The sequence below is a fragment of the Scyliorhinus torazame genome, chromosome 10, assembly GCF_047496885.1.
Source record: "Scyliorhinus torazame isolate Kashiwa2021f chromosome 10, sScyTor2.1, whole genome shotgun sequence".
Taxonomy (NCBI): domain Eukaryota; kingdom Metazoa; phylum Chordata; class Chondrichthyes; order Carcharhiniformes; family Scyliorhinidae; genus Scyliorhinus; species Scyliorhinus torazame.
This window is the reverse complement of record NC_092716.1, coordinates 106,844,566-106,857,312: the sequence shown is the minus strand read 5'-3', so window position 1 is coordinate 106,857,312 and position 12,747 is coordinate 106,844,566.

Sequence of the window (12,747 nt, the reverse complement as noted above, 5' to 3'; positions counted from 1 at the left end):
TCTATCATGATGTGTGTGTTTGAATATCATTACAGTGGTGTCCTGGGTAGTGGTGTCCTGGGTAGTGGTGTCCTGGGTAGTAGTGTCCTGGGTAGTGGTGTCCTGGCTCGGATGTGACGGGGGCCTGTGGCTGCCCCCCTCGTCGCTGGGTGGTCGCTCCCGCACGTGACGGGGGTGTTGTCTCCCTGTTGCTCCAGGTCTCTCCGTCTCCCGTGGCCTCCGAGGGGCACCCTGCGGGCGGTCTGCATCTGCGGGGATGGGTGCCTGGACGTTTGGTCCTGCGATACACAATGAAACATGCATGGTTAGACATCAGGCAGTGATCAGGTGATATGGGGGAGGGGGATATAGGGGAGGGGGGATATGGGGACGGGCTGTCGGTGGCTCACTTGCTACTACGCCCCCGACCTCTGCATCAGCAACCTCCCGGTCCTCAGGTCCGCCAGCCAGTTCCAGGGCGCTTTCCTCGTGTTCGGTCAGTGGCCTCTCATCAGCGGGGCCTCCTCCAGTCCTCACATGCTCCCTATTGTTGTGTGCGCGCTTATCCTGTGGGGGGGGGGGTGGCAGGGGTAAAAGGCAACACTGTTAGGCAGGTATATGAATGCACGCCATCGGTTGCGCGTGCATTGCAGAGGTTAAGGTTAGGGCTGGATTCACTTGGGGATATGGGGGAGGGGGGATATGGGGGAGGGGGGATATGGGGGAGGGGGGATATGGGGGATATGGGGAGGGGGGATATGGGGGAGGGGGGATATGGGGGATATGGGGGAGGGGGATATGGGGAGGGGGATATGGGGAGGGGGATATGGGGGATATGGGGGAGGGGGATATGGGGAGGGGGGATATGGGGGAGGGGGATATGGGGGATATGGGGTAGGGGGGATATGGGGGAGGGGGGATATGGGGGATATGGGGGAGGGGGATATGGGGAGGGGGGATATGGGGGAGGGGGGATATGGGGGATATGGGGGAGGTGGGATATGGGGGAGGGGGGATATGGGGGATATGGGGGAGGGGGGATATGGGGGAGGGGGGATATGGGGGATATGGGGCAGGGGGGATATGGGGGAGGGGGGATATGGGGGATATGGGGAGGGGGATATGGGGAGGGGGATATGGGGGATATGGGTGAGGGGGATATGGGGAGGGGGGATATGGGGGAGGGGGGATATGGGGGATATGGGGTAGGGGGGATATGGGGGAGGGGGGATATGGGGGATATGGGGGAGGGGGATATGGGGAGGGGGGATATGGGGGAGGGGGGATATGGGGGATATGGGGGAGGGGGGATATGGGGGGGGGGATATGGGGGATATGGGGGAGGGGGATATGGGGAGGGGGATATGGGGAAGGGGATATGGGGGAGGGGGATATGGGGAGGGGGGATATGGGGGAGGGGGGATATGGGGGATATGGGGTAGGGGGGATATGGGGGAGGGGGGATATGGGGGATATGGGGGAGGGGGGATATGGGGGAGGGGGGATATGGGGGATATGGGGGAGGTGGGATATGGGGGAGGGGGGATATGGGGGATATGGGGGAGGGGGGATATGGGGGAGGGGGGATATGGGGGATATGGGGGAGGGGGGATATGGGGGAGGGGGGATATGGGGGATATGGGGGAGGGGGATATGGGGAGGGGGATATGGGGGATATGGGGAGGGGGATATGGGGAGGGGGGATATGGGGGAGGGGGGATATGGGGGATATGGGGTAGGGGGGATATGGGGGAGGGGGGATATGGGGGATATGGGGGAGGGGGATATGGGGAGGGGGGATATGGGGGAGGGGGGATATGGGGGATATGGGGGAGGGGGGATATGGGGGAGGGGGGATATGGGGGATATGGGGGATATGGGGAGGGGGGATATGGGGAGGGGGGATATGGGGGATATGGGGGAGGGGGATATGGGGGAGGGGGGATATGGGGGATATGGGGGAGGGGGATATGGGGAGGGGGATATGGGGGAGGAGGATATGGGGGATATGGGGGAGGGGGATATGGGGAGGGGGATATGGGGGAGGGGGGATATGGGGGATATGGGGTAGGGGGGATATGGGGAGGCGGGATATAGGGGAGGGGGGATATGGGGAAGCTCACCCTGCCTGCTCTGACGAGGTCGTTCACCTTCTTGTGGCACTGGGTGCCTGTCCGTAGTGTCAGGGCCGCAGCGGTGACGGCCTCTGCCACTTCCCTCCACAGACGCCGGCTGTGGCGTGGGGCAACTTTGCGGCCATGCCCGGGATACAGGGCGCCCCTCCTCTGCTCCACCGCGTCCAGGAGCGCCTCCACATCCCGTGACTCGAACCTCGGGGCTGAGCGGCGGCCAGCCATCCAGTCGGGTGTTGCGGTCGGGTGTTCCGGTCGGGTGGGGGGGAGCAGCGCGGCCTTATGAGCCGTCACGCCGTGCGGCGCGTATGACGCTGCACGGCGTGAACCACTGCTCAAGCGCGGATCCCGTTACGTCGCTGCTAGCCCATTTCGGGCCGGAGACTTTCGACCCATTTTTCCGACGTGACGCAATTCGGATTTGCGCCTAGTTTTTTGTGCCGATCGGCAGACTTTCCGCCGATAACGGAGAATTTTGCCCCAGATCCCTGGCTGACTTTAAAATGCAAACTGCAATTTGGGATGGGCAATAAATGTTGGCCTAGTCAGTGACACCCACACCCAATAAATAACAAAATCACTGCAGGAAGATACAGACAGGTTAGCGGGATGCATGTGTAGATGTCTGTGAATTGCTATGTTAAAAATAAGGAGAGAACTTACAACTTAAATGGCAACACAAGCGCAAAAGACTATAACATGAAAGTACTTGCTGTTCGAGATAGATACAATACAGAAGCCACGACAGGTGAACTTGTACAAAACTTTGAACATTTGGCCTTGGACTTTGTGATCAGTGCTGAATGAAAATTGTTCTCCATTCATTATGCTTACAGACATTTGGTGGGATTTGAGTAGGGGGCTTGTAGTCATTGGGGGTTTGTAAAAGTAGGGCACCTACTGCATGGGACCGATGATCAGTATTTTACAAGGCAATCAATAGAGTATCTGCTCAACCAATCAAACTGAACAACTCTCAATGAGACATGCCGGCTGCAAAATGTGGCTCTGTCGTGTCCATTTTGATTTTTGCTTTCATTTACTCACCGGATGTGAGTGTCGTTGGCTAGGCCGACATTTCTGACCAATGACTGGGGGATGTCAGTGGTTGGGGGGCGTCAGTGATTTGGATTTGGATTTGTTTATTGTCGTGTACCGAGGTACAGTGAAAAGTATTTTTCTGCGTGCAGCTCAAACAGATCATTTAGTACATGAAAATAAAATACATACTAGGGCAACATAAGCTACACAATGTAAATACCTAGACACCGTGATTGAAAGGGGTGTCAGTGATTGGGAGGTGTCAGTAATCACTGGTGAGCCCGTAATTGGGAATATCAGTGATCACAGGGGTGTTGATCGCAAAGAGTGATCATGAGGTGGACGTGATCCAGAAGGTCAGGGGTTTGATCACTGGGAGGGGACTGATCATGAAGAGGCAATCTGCGGGGGGTGAGGACATTCATGAAACATTCTGCTCCTCCTGGCCAGCAGCAATGCTGGAAAAGCACTTACCTTTCCCACACAGAAGTCTTTGCCTCACTGTAATAATTGCACGCTGATAGACATTGTCATGGATGCAAAGGCTGTTTATTAATCATTTAAAACTGCACAGAGGCCTTGGCTTCCCTAGCCCACCACTGCACCAGTCCCTATATGTCTTCTATGTGTGTTCTGGCTGTTTACTGCCTAAGAGAGGCCTCCACCCCCCCGGAGTCATTACCCACATTCAGTCCCAATTGGTCCCTCATACCAGGTGACCCTCTTCTGCTGTGCTGCACTTAAAGGGACAAACACCACAATCATCGCTCTCACTTCAGCTGACGGGTTTCCCAAATCTCAGGAAACAAGGCCGGCAAGAGTTAAACCTGGAAGAGAGATGAAATGACCTTATTAAAATTAATGACCTGCCTCTTGATATTGGTTGCTCATGGCCACCCTGAACCACCTCATTAAAATGGGAAGTGGGCAAGTTTGAGACGGGCTACATTCAGATTTGAAATTTAAAAAATGTTAATATTCCACTTGACCCAACCAATTTTTAAAAAATCAATTTAAAGTGCCCAATTCATTTTTTCCAAAGTAAGGGACAATTTAGCGTGGCCAATCCACCTACACTGCACATCTTTGGGTTGTGGGGGTGAGACCCACGCAGACATGAGGAGGATGTACAAACTCCACACGGACGGTGACTCGGGGCCAGGATGGAACCCAGGTCCGCGGCGCTGTGAGGCAGCTTTGGGAGTTAAAATGAACACCATAATTTCATTTGTGGCGAATTTTTAAAAAAATGACCAATAGTGTCATTAATTAATACAGAATATTGTGTTTTTCATGTATCTGTTTAGATTTAACAATATGAGGCTTCTTTGCTTTGTTCTATAAACTAACTCGATTCACAATTAGGCTACTTGTCGTGGAGTTGTGAGACTACTAGATTGCACGACTGGTTTTCATGGATTGAAACAAAGGCCAAATCAAGCTTCCAGAATTGGTTAGATGGGTGGTTGAAGTGAAGGAAGATAAAGGGAGATGAGAACAGGGCAGGTAAATGGTCAGTCTGCTCATGTGGAGGGTAAATACCAGGAGAATTTGATTTGTTGAATACAATTGTTGCAGTTTCTAATAATACTATTAATAAGATACAAGCAATAATGTTAAACCCTTTTATGGCTTTGACCTGTCATGTGAGAATACCTTTACGGACAAAGACTAAAAGCAGACTGTTAGATTTGGCAAAAACCTGACAAAATGGGAAAAGGTGAGGTAATTATGGCGGTGGTTAAGCATTTAAAGTTGCCTGAGATACAGTTTGATTCATTGGAAATGGCAAAAATTTAGTTGCAAATTAAACAAATGGAACATGAGAAAGAATTAAAGCAGCTTGAATATGAAAGAGGTAGAGAGGAAAAAGAAAGAAAGAGAGAGGAAAAAGAAAAGGAGAGAGAAGAAATTAGAAAAGAAAGAATAGCCCTAGCAGAACAAAAAGAAAGAGAAAGGGAGATACAGATCAGGGAAAAAGAGAAAGAGAGAGAGTTTGAATTTCAGAAAATGGCCATGAAACATGACAGTCAGTTAAAATTGGCAGATGTAAAGGGAAACAGGTAGTGATGAGGATAGTGAGAAAGAGCGTCAAAGTCGAAGGTTTGGTGGGAATCTATTTAAATATGTCCAAGCTTTGCCAAGGTTTGATGAGAAGGAAGTGGAAGCCATTTTCGTCTCATTTGAGAAGGTAGCTAAACAAATGAAATGGCCACAGGACATGTGGGTATTACTGAATCAAACAAAGCTGGTAGGTAGAGCTAGTGAAGTCTTTGCATCACTACCGGAGGAGGTATTTGGAACGTATGAGGAGGTGAAAAAATCCATCTTAGGTTCATATGGACGAGTGCCTGAAGCCTACAGACAAAGGTTTAGAAATTTAAGGAAAGAATTTGGTCAAACATACATGGAGCTTGAAAGGCTCAAACAGAGTAATTTTGATAGGTGGATAAGGGCTTTGAAAATAGACCAAACGTATGAAGCTCTCAGAGAAATTATACTTTTACAGGAGCTTAAAAATTCAATTCCTGATGTCGTGAGAACTCATGTGGAAGAGCAGAGGGTTAAAACTGCAAGGTTAGCAGCAGAAATGGCAGATGTTTATGAATTAGTTCATAAATCAAAGCTTGGTTTCCGACATCAGTTTCAGCCTGTGAGGGATAGAAACTGGGGACATGAGAAATACTCAAGTGGTAAAGGTGATCTGATGGGAGATAATAAAGGAGATCTAATGGGTGATAATAAGGATAGTGTACCTCAGATTAAAAAAGAAATCCAGGAGGGTGGAAAAGAAATGAAAAGTTTCAAATGTTTTCACTGCAATAAACTAGGCCATGTAAAGTCACAGTGTTGGTGGTTGAAGAAAAGCACTGGAAAGGCTGATGTGATAAAACAGGATAAGACAGTGGGGTTTGTTAAAGTGGTAAAGGAAAGCCCAAGTGAAGTGAAGGAGGTGCAAAAGATTGTACAGCCTGATCAAGAGGTGATTGATAAAAAGGTGCCAGATGTCTTCAAAGAATTTACTTGTGTGGGTAAAGTTTACTCATGTGTATCAGGAGGAGCAGGTAAAGAAGTCACAATTTTAAGAGATACAGGAGTTAGTCAATCTTTAATGGTAAGAGTGAGGAATTATGTAGTTTGGGAAGAATGTTACCAGAAAAGGTGGTAATATGTGGAATTCAGGGTGAGGAGTAGCGTTCAATTATATAAGGTAAGGTTGGACAGTCCAGTGAAGAGTGGTGAAGTGGGAGTAGGAGTAATAGAGAAAATATCTTGTCCAGGAATACAGTTTATCTTGGGGAATGATATAGCTGGATCGCAGGTGGGAGTGATGCCTACTGTGTTTGATGAGCCAATGGAAAATCAGACAACTGAAGTGTTGAAGGACGAATATCCTGGGATTTTTCCGGATTGTGTAGTAACAAGGTCGCAAAGTCACAGGTTAAGAGAAGAGGAGAAATCAAAGAGTGAAGATGAAGTTGAAGTGCAATTATAAAAATGATTTTTGATCAGATGGTTGAAAAAGAACAAGAACAGGTAGAGGATGAGGCGGATATTTTTAGTTCAGGGAAATTGGCGGAGTTACAACAGAAAGATATAGAAAGACAACGGATGTATCAGAAAGCATATACGGAAGAGGAATCTGAGAGTATACCAGAGTGTTATTACCGTAAAAGTGATGTCTTGATGAGAAAATGGAGACCTGTACATATGCAGGCAGATGAAAAGTGGGCAGAAATTCATCAAGTAGTATTGCCGGTAGGGTATAGAAAGGAGGTGTTGCGAGTGGCACATGAGGTACCAGTGGGAGGTCATTTGGGGATAAGGTGAACTCAAGCTAAGATCCAGAAACATTTTTATTGGCCTGGACTACATAAAGGTGTAGTTAAATTTTGTCAATCATGTCAAGTGATAGGGAAACCTCAAGCAGTGATAAAACCAGCACCCTTAATACCCATTCCAGCATTTGAGGAACCTTTTACAAGGGCCTAATTGATTGTGTAGGACCGCTTCCTAAAACAAAAAGTGGGAATCAATATCTTTTGACTATAATGGATGTGTCTATTAGGTTTCCAGAGGCCATTCCAGTACGTAATATTACAGCTAAAAAGATTTTGGAGGAATTACTTAAATTCTTTACTAGATATGGACTACCCACAGAAATTCAATCGGATCAAGGATCAAATTTTACCTCAAAGTTATTCAAAGACGTTATGGATAGTTTAGGAATAAAACAATTTAAATCAACTGCGTACCATCCAGAATCGCAGGGAGCGTTAGAAAGGTGGCATCAGACATTAAAGACATTGTTGAGGGCTTATTGTCAAGATTATCAAGAGGATTGGGATAAACGAATTCCATTCGTACTGTTTGCAATTAGGGATGCACCTAATGAGTCAACCAAATTTAGTCCTTTTGAACTAAATTTTGGTCATGAGATAAGAGGACCACTTAAATTGATTGAAGAAAAATTGTTGGGTGAGAAATCGGAAGTTACACTATTGGATTACGTGTCAAATTTTAGGGAATGATTAAACAGAGCAGGTGAATTGGCTAGACAACATTTGAAAGTTGCACAAGATGTGATGAAACGGGTCGGGGACAAGAAATCCAACGTTGGTAGTTTTACCAGTGGAGATGAAGTTTTAGTGTTGTTACCAGTGGTAGGTGAGCCTTTAAAAGATAGGTTTTGTGGACCGTATAAGATTGAAAGGAAATTAAGTGAGGTGAATTATGTGGTACAAACACCAGATAGAAGGAAGACTCACCGAGTGTATCATGTGAATATGCTTAAAAGGTACTTTGAAAGGGAAGGAGAGAAAAAGGAGGAGGTTTTAATGATTCTAACTCAAAGTGACGAACCAAATCCAGATGACTGTGAATTTGATATACCTCAAATTAAATTGGAAAATGAGGATGTTCTTAAAAATTGGGATAAATTGTTGAGTTATCTTCCAGAGGAAAACAAACTGACCTGAAAGAGTTATTGATATCACATAGGCAAGTTTGTGGAGATAAATTGGGAAGTACGAAAATGGCTATACATGATGTTGATGTGGGAAATGCTGTTCCAATCAAACAACATCCATATAGACTTAACCCTTTAAAATTGGGACAGGTTAACTAAGAGATTGAGAGTATGCTTAAAAATGGCATAATTGAAGTGGGTTCCAGCCAATGGAACTCACCCATAGTGATGGTACCTAAACCAGACGGTACCCAACGGTTGTGTGTGGACTATCGAAAGGTGAATGCAGTCACAAGAACGGACTCTTATCCTATCCCACGTTTGGAGGATTGCATTGAGAAAATGGGACAATCAGCTTTTATTTCCAAATTGGATTTACTTAAAGGTTACTGGCAGGTACCTTTATCCGAAAGGGCGAAGGAGATTTCAGCTTTTGTGACTCGAGATGGTATATACCAATTCAAAGTTATGCCATTTGGCATGAAAAACGCCCCAGCCACATTTCAACGGTTAACTAACAAAGTTGTTTCAGGATTACCCAATTGTGCGGTATACATCGACGATCTGGTAATTTTCAGCCAGACAAGGAAAGAACATTTAAAACATCTGAGGGAGTTATTCGATCAACTTCAGGAGGTGGGTTTGGTGATAAACCTAGCCAAAAGTGAATTTGGAAAAGCCCAAGTCACTTTCCTTGGCCATACAATCGGCCAGGGTTGATTGGTCCCATGGGATGTGAAAACAAAAGTTATTGGGGAGTTTCCGATACCCACGACAGGACGGGAAATAATGCGATTTCTTTGCATGAGTGGATTTGATCAAACATTTGTGCAAGAGTTTTGTAGCGTGATTGCTGCACTGATGGACTTGCTGATGAAACGTCAAAAATTTCAATGGACAGCGGGCTTTCAACAGGCATGTGACTGCCTGAAAGCTGTAGTAACCAATACTCCTGTATTGGAGAATTGCAAGGGACTCTGTGATCAGATTGAACTGAAGTATCTTACTTTAAAGAGAAATGCCGTGGCGTAGAGAAATGGATGGATCGTGCAGAGACTTTCTTGTTCAAAGAGACTGTCAGTCGATAAGGATTTTGGTTGGAGGAAGAAGAACGGAAAAAAAAAAAGTGGACTATATTATGATACCTGTTTGCGTGTTTTATTTTTTTTGAACCGGTATCGTATTTTTACTGTGTGCATTTCTTAATTGATGGTGCAAAGGTGAAAAATGAAACCATCTTGAAGTGGACGGTTTGTTTGCTTTCTTGGGAGGAGGTGTCATGTGAGAGTACCTTTAAGAAATGGATGTTTAAGCAATGTACCTTTAAGAAATGGAGCTGATCATATTACTGAAGTGATGTCAGAGGGTGGGGGGAACTGAGCTCACTTCTGCTTTTGGTTTCAGTTTGAGAAGACAGCTGGGAGTGTCTGTGTGTTTTGCTGTGAGTTGCAGGAAGAAACAGAGAGCTGGTCTGTTGATGTCTGCAACTCCAAAGACTATAAATATATTGAATGTAACCTCATGTCTGTTTTTGAAGGTTTGAAGTCTTTTGGATGTTTAAAGGAACAATTTGAAGGATTATTTAGTGTTGTCATCTTTTGGGGTTATCTTTGAAGTAATGGGTGTTAAGATATTCAATATTTGTTTTTAAAAGCTTAACTTGAGTTCATAAAATAAACATTGTTTTGTTTTAAAAACCATTTGTCCATAATTGCTCTATCACACCTGGCAAATACGCCGTGTGCGTCCCACACCACAATCTATTAACGTTGTGGGTCGGTTGAACTCCATGAAACACTTTGGGGTTCTCTAAACCCTGACCCATAACACCTGTCACTTTTTAAATTCCGAGAATTATTTACATAATAATAATCTATATTGTCACAAGTAGGCTTACATTAACACTGCAATGAAGTTAGTGTGAAAAGCCCCTAGTCGCCACAGTCCGGCATCTGTTCGGGTACACAGAGGGAGATTTCAGCATGTCCAATTCGCCTAACAGCACGTCTTTCGAGACTTACAGGAGGAAACCGGAACACCCGGAGGAAACCCACGCAGACACGGGGAGAGTGTGCAGACTCCGCACAGACAGTGACTAAGCCGGGAATCGAACCCGAGTCCCTGCAGTGGTAAAGCAACAGTGCTAGCCACTGTGCTACCGTGCAGCCAATATGTGGAGAGTCCAAGGATATTGAATCAGTAGCGATGAAGGTATGGCCATACGTGTTCACATAAGGATGGAGGTAAACTAGCAGGCGATAGTATTACCTTGGCATTGTTGGTCATGTGCCTCCGGTGCTGAAAGACACGGGGGTGGCAAGTGCTTTCAAAATAAGTTTTATACATTACTCCAGTTCGTCCTGTAGAAAGTACATCCTGCAGCCTCTGTGTGTCAGTGGTAGAGGGAGTGGGTACTGGGTTCAGTAGCAGGGGAGCACAAAACATGCTGCTGTGTGAGGGGTGCCAATGAGCTGTTTACATGTCCTTGTGGCTGTATTCAGATGTGTGGTGAATATCTATCATATTCCTGATTTGAATCCTGTGGACATTGGAGAAGCATTGAGGAGAGAGGGTAGATGTTTCAAAGGGTAGGCCCAGAATGCCCAACCACTTTTAACTCTTTGTAACTTACTGTGTCAACAAGGGTGGTAAGGTAGCACAGTGGTTCGCACTGCTGCCTCACAGCACCAGGGTTCATTTCTGGCCTTGGGTCTATGTGGAGTTTGCGTTTTCTACCCATGTCTGGCTGCTGCAGTTTCCTCCCACAGTCCAAACATGTGCAGGTAAGGTGGCTCGGCCATGCTAAATTTCCCCTTACTGTCCAAAGATGTGCAGGTTAGGTGAGGTTACGGGGATAGAGCAGAGGAGTGAGCCTAGATAGGGTGCTCTTTCAGAGGGCCAGTGCAGACTTGATGGGCTGAATGGCCTCCTTCAGCACTGTAGGAATTCTATGGTCCTATTCTTCTATTCTATGTCTGATCCAGTTCAGTTTCTGGCCAGTGGTGACTCTCGGAATGTTGATGCTGGGGGGCCTGACAATAATTATGCCATTATGAGGCCAAGTGCAATTGGTTTGGATTTTACTTGTTGGATAAGGTAATTGCTCGGCAATTATGTTGCCTGAATGTTGGCTGCCACTTATCAACCCAAGCCTGGAGATCACAGTATGCTTGAGATGGGCTCCTACATTGTCAGTAGTTGTGAATTATAGATGAAAATTGACTAGTGGTTAGATATGTCATGGCAAAGGGAACATCATTGCTGGAACAAGACTGTGAGGATACTGACATGAGGCACTCCCGTAGCAATGTATTGGGGTTGCAGTGATTGGCTTCCAAAAACCATCTTCCATGTATAACCTCAGCAACTGGCAAGATTTCCCCTTGATCCCCATTGACCTAACTATTCCACGATCTTTTAATGCTGTATTCAGTCAAATGCTGACTTTGATTGAGGGCAGCTACTCTTACCTGTCTGAAAAGTGCCAACAGAAGTCCAAAAATCACCATTGATCATGTTGGAAGATTATGGATCATTCAGTAATTAGGAAAATGTCGAGAAAATCAAGCCATTCTCCTGCCAAAAAGCTAAATGACATGTGAGATGATAAAAGGGTCATTTAAAGTGAGCTAATGGGAGTGAACGGAAGGTCTGGTAGAAATTAGACACTTAGTGAATAAAACGTTTCTTATAAATAAGACATTGGCTGGAATTTTCCCGCCTTTTCTGCCGACGGGATCTCCCAGCCCTGCCGACGTCAATAGACTCTTGAACAGCTCGCTGCATTTTCCAGCCCAGACCCTATGGCGCTGGGACTGTAAGATTCTGCCCGGTGTTTGAATTTTCATAGATATATCCGAGACAAGAAAGGGTGAGTTTACAAGGAAAGGGTAGGGGTGTTGTGGAATTAATTTGCAGCTGTTTTCATGCAACTGGAAAACTGGAAGTGTTACAATCTTTAAATATTCAGAAATCTGGGGCGGGATTCTCCCCTACCCGGCTGGGGGGGGGGGGGGTCCCGGCGGGATGGAGTGGCGGGAACCACTCCGACGTCGGGCCGGCCCAAGGTGCGGATTTCTCCGCACCTTTCGGGGCCAAGCCCTCACCTTTAGGGGCTAGGCCCACGCCGGAGTGGTTGCCGTCCCGCCGGCCGGCGGAAGTCCGCGCATGCTTGGGAGCGTCAGCGTCTGCTGCTGTCATCCCGCGCATGCGCGCGGGGGGGTCACCTCCGCGTCGGCCATCGTGGAGGCTATGGCCGATGCGGAGGGGAAAGAGTGTCCCCACGGCACAGGCCCGCCCGCGGATCTGTGGGACCCGCCCGCGGGCCAGGCCACCGTGGCGCGCGCTCCCCAGGACCCCGGAGCCTGCTCGCGCCGCATGGTCCCGCCGGTAAGGGAGGTGGTTTAATTCACGCCGGTGGGACCGGCATTACAGCAGTGGGACTTCGGCCCATCGCGAATCGCCGGTGGGGGGGGGGGGGGGGGGCGCTGACCGGCGTGGCGCGATTCCCGCCCACCCCCGAATCTCCGGTGCCGGAGAATCAGCGGCCGGCGGGGGCAGCACGGTAGCATAGTGGTTAGCACAGTTGCTTCACAGCTCCAGGGTCCCAGGTTCGATTCCGGCTTG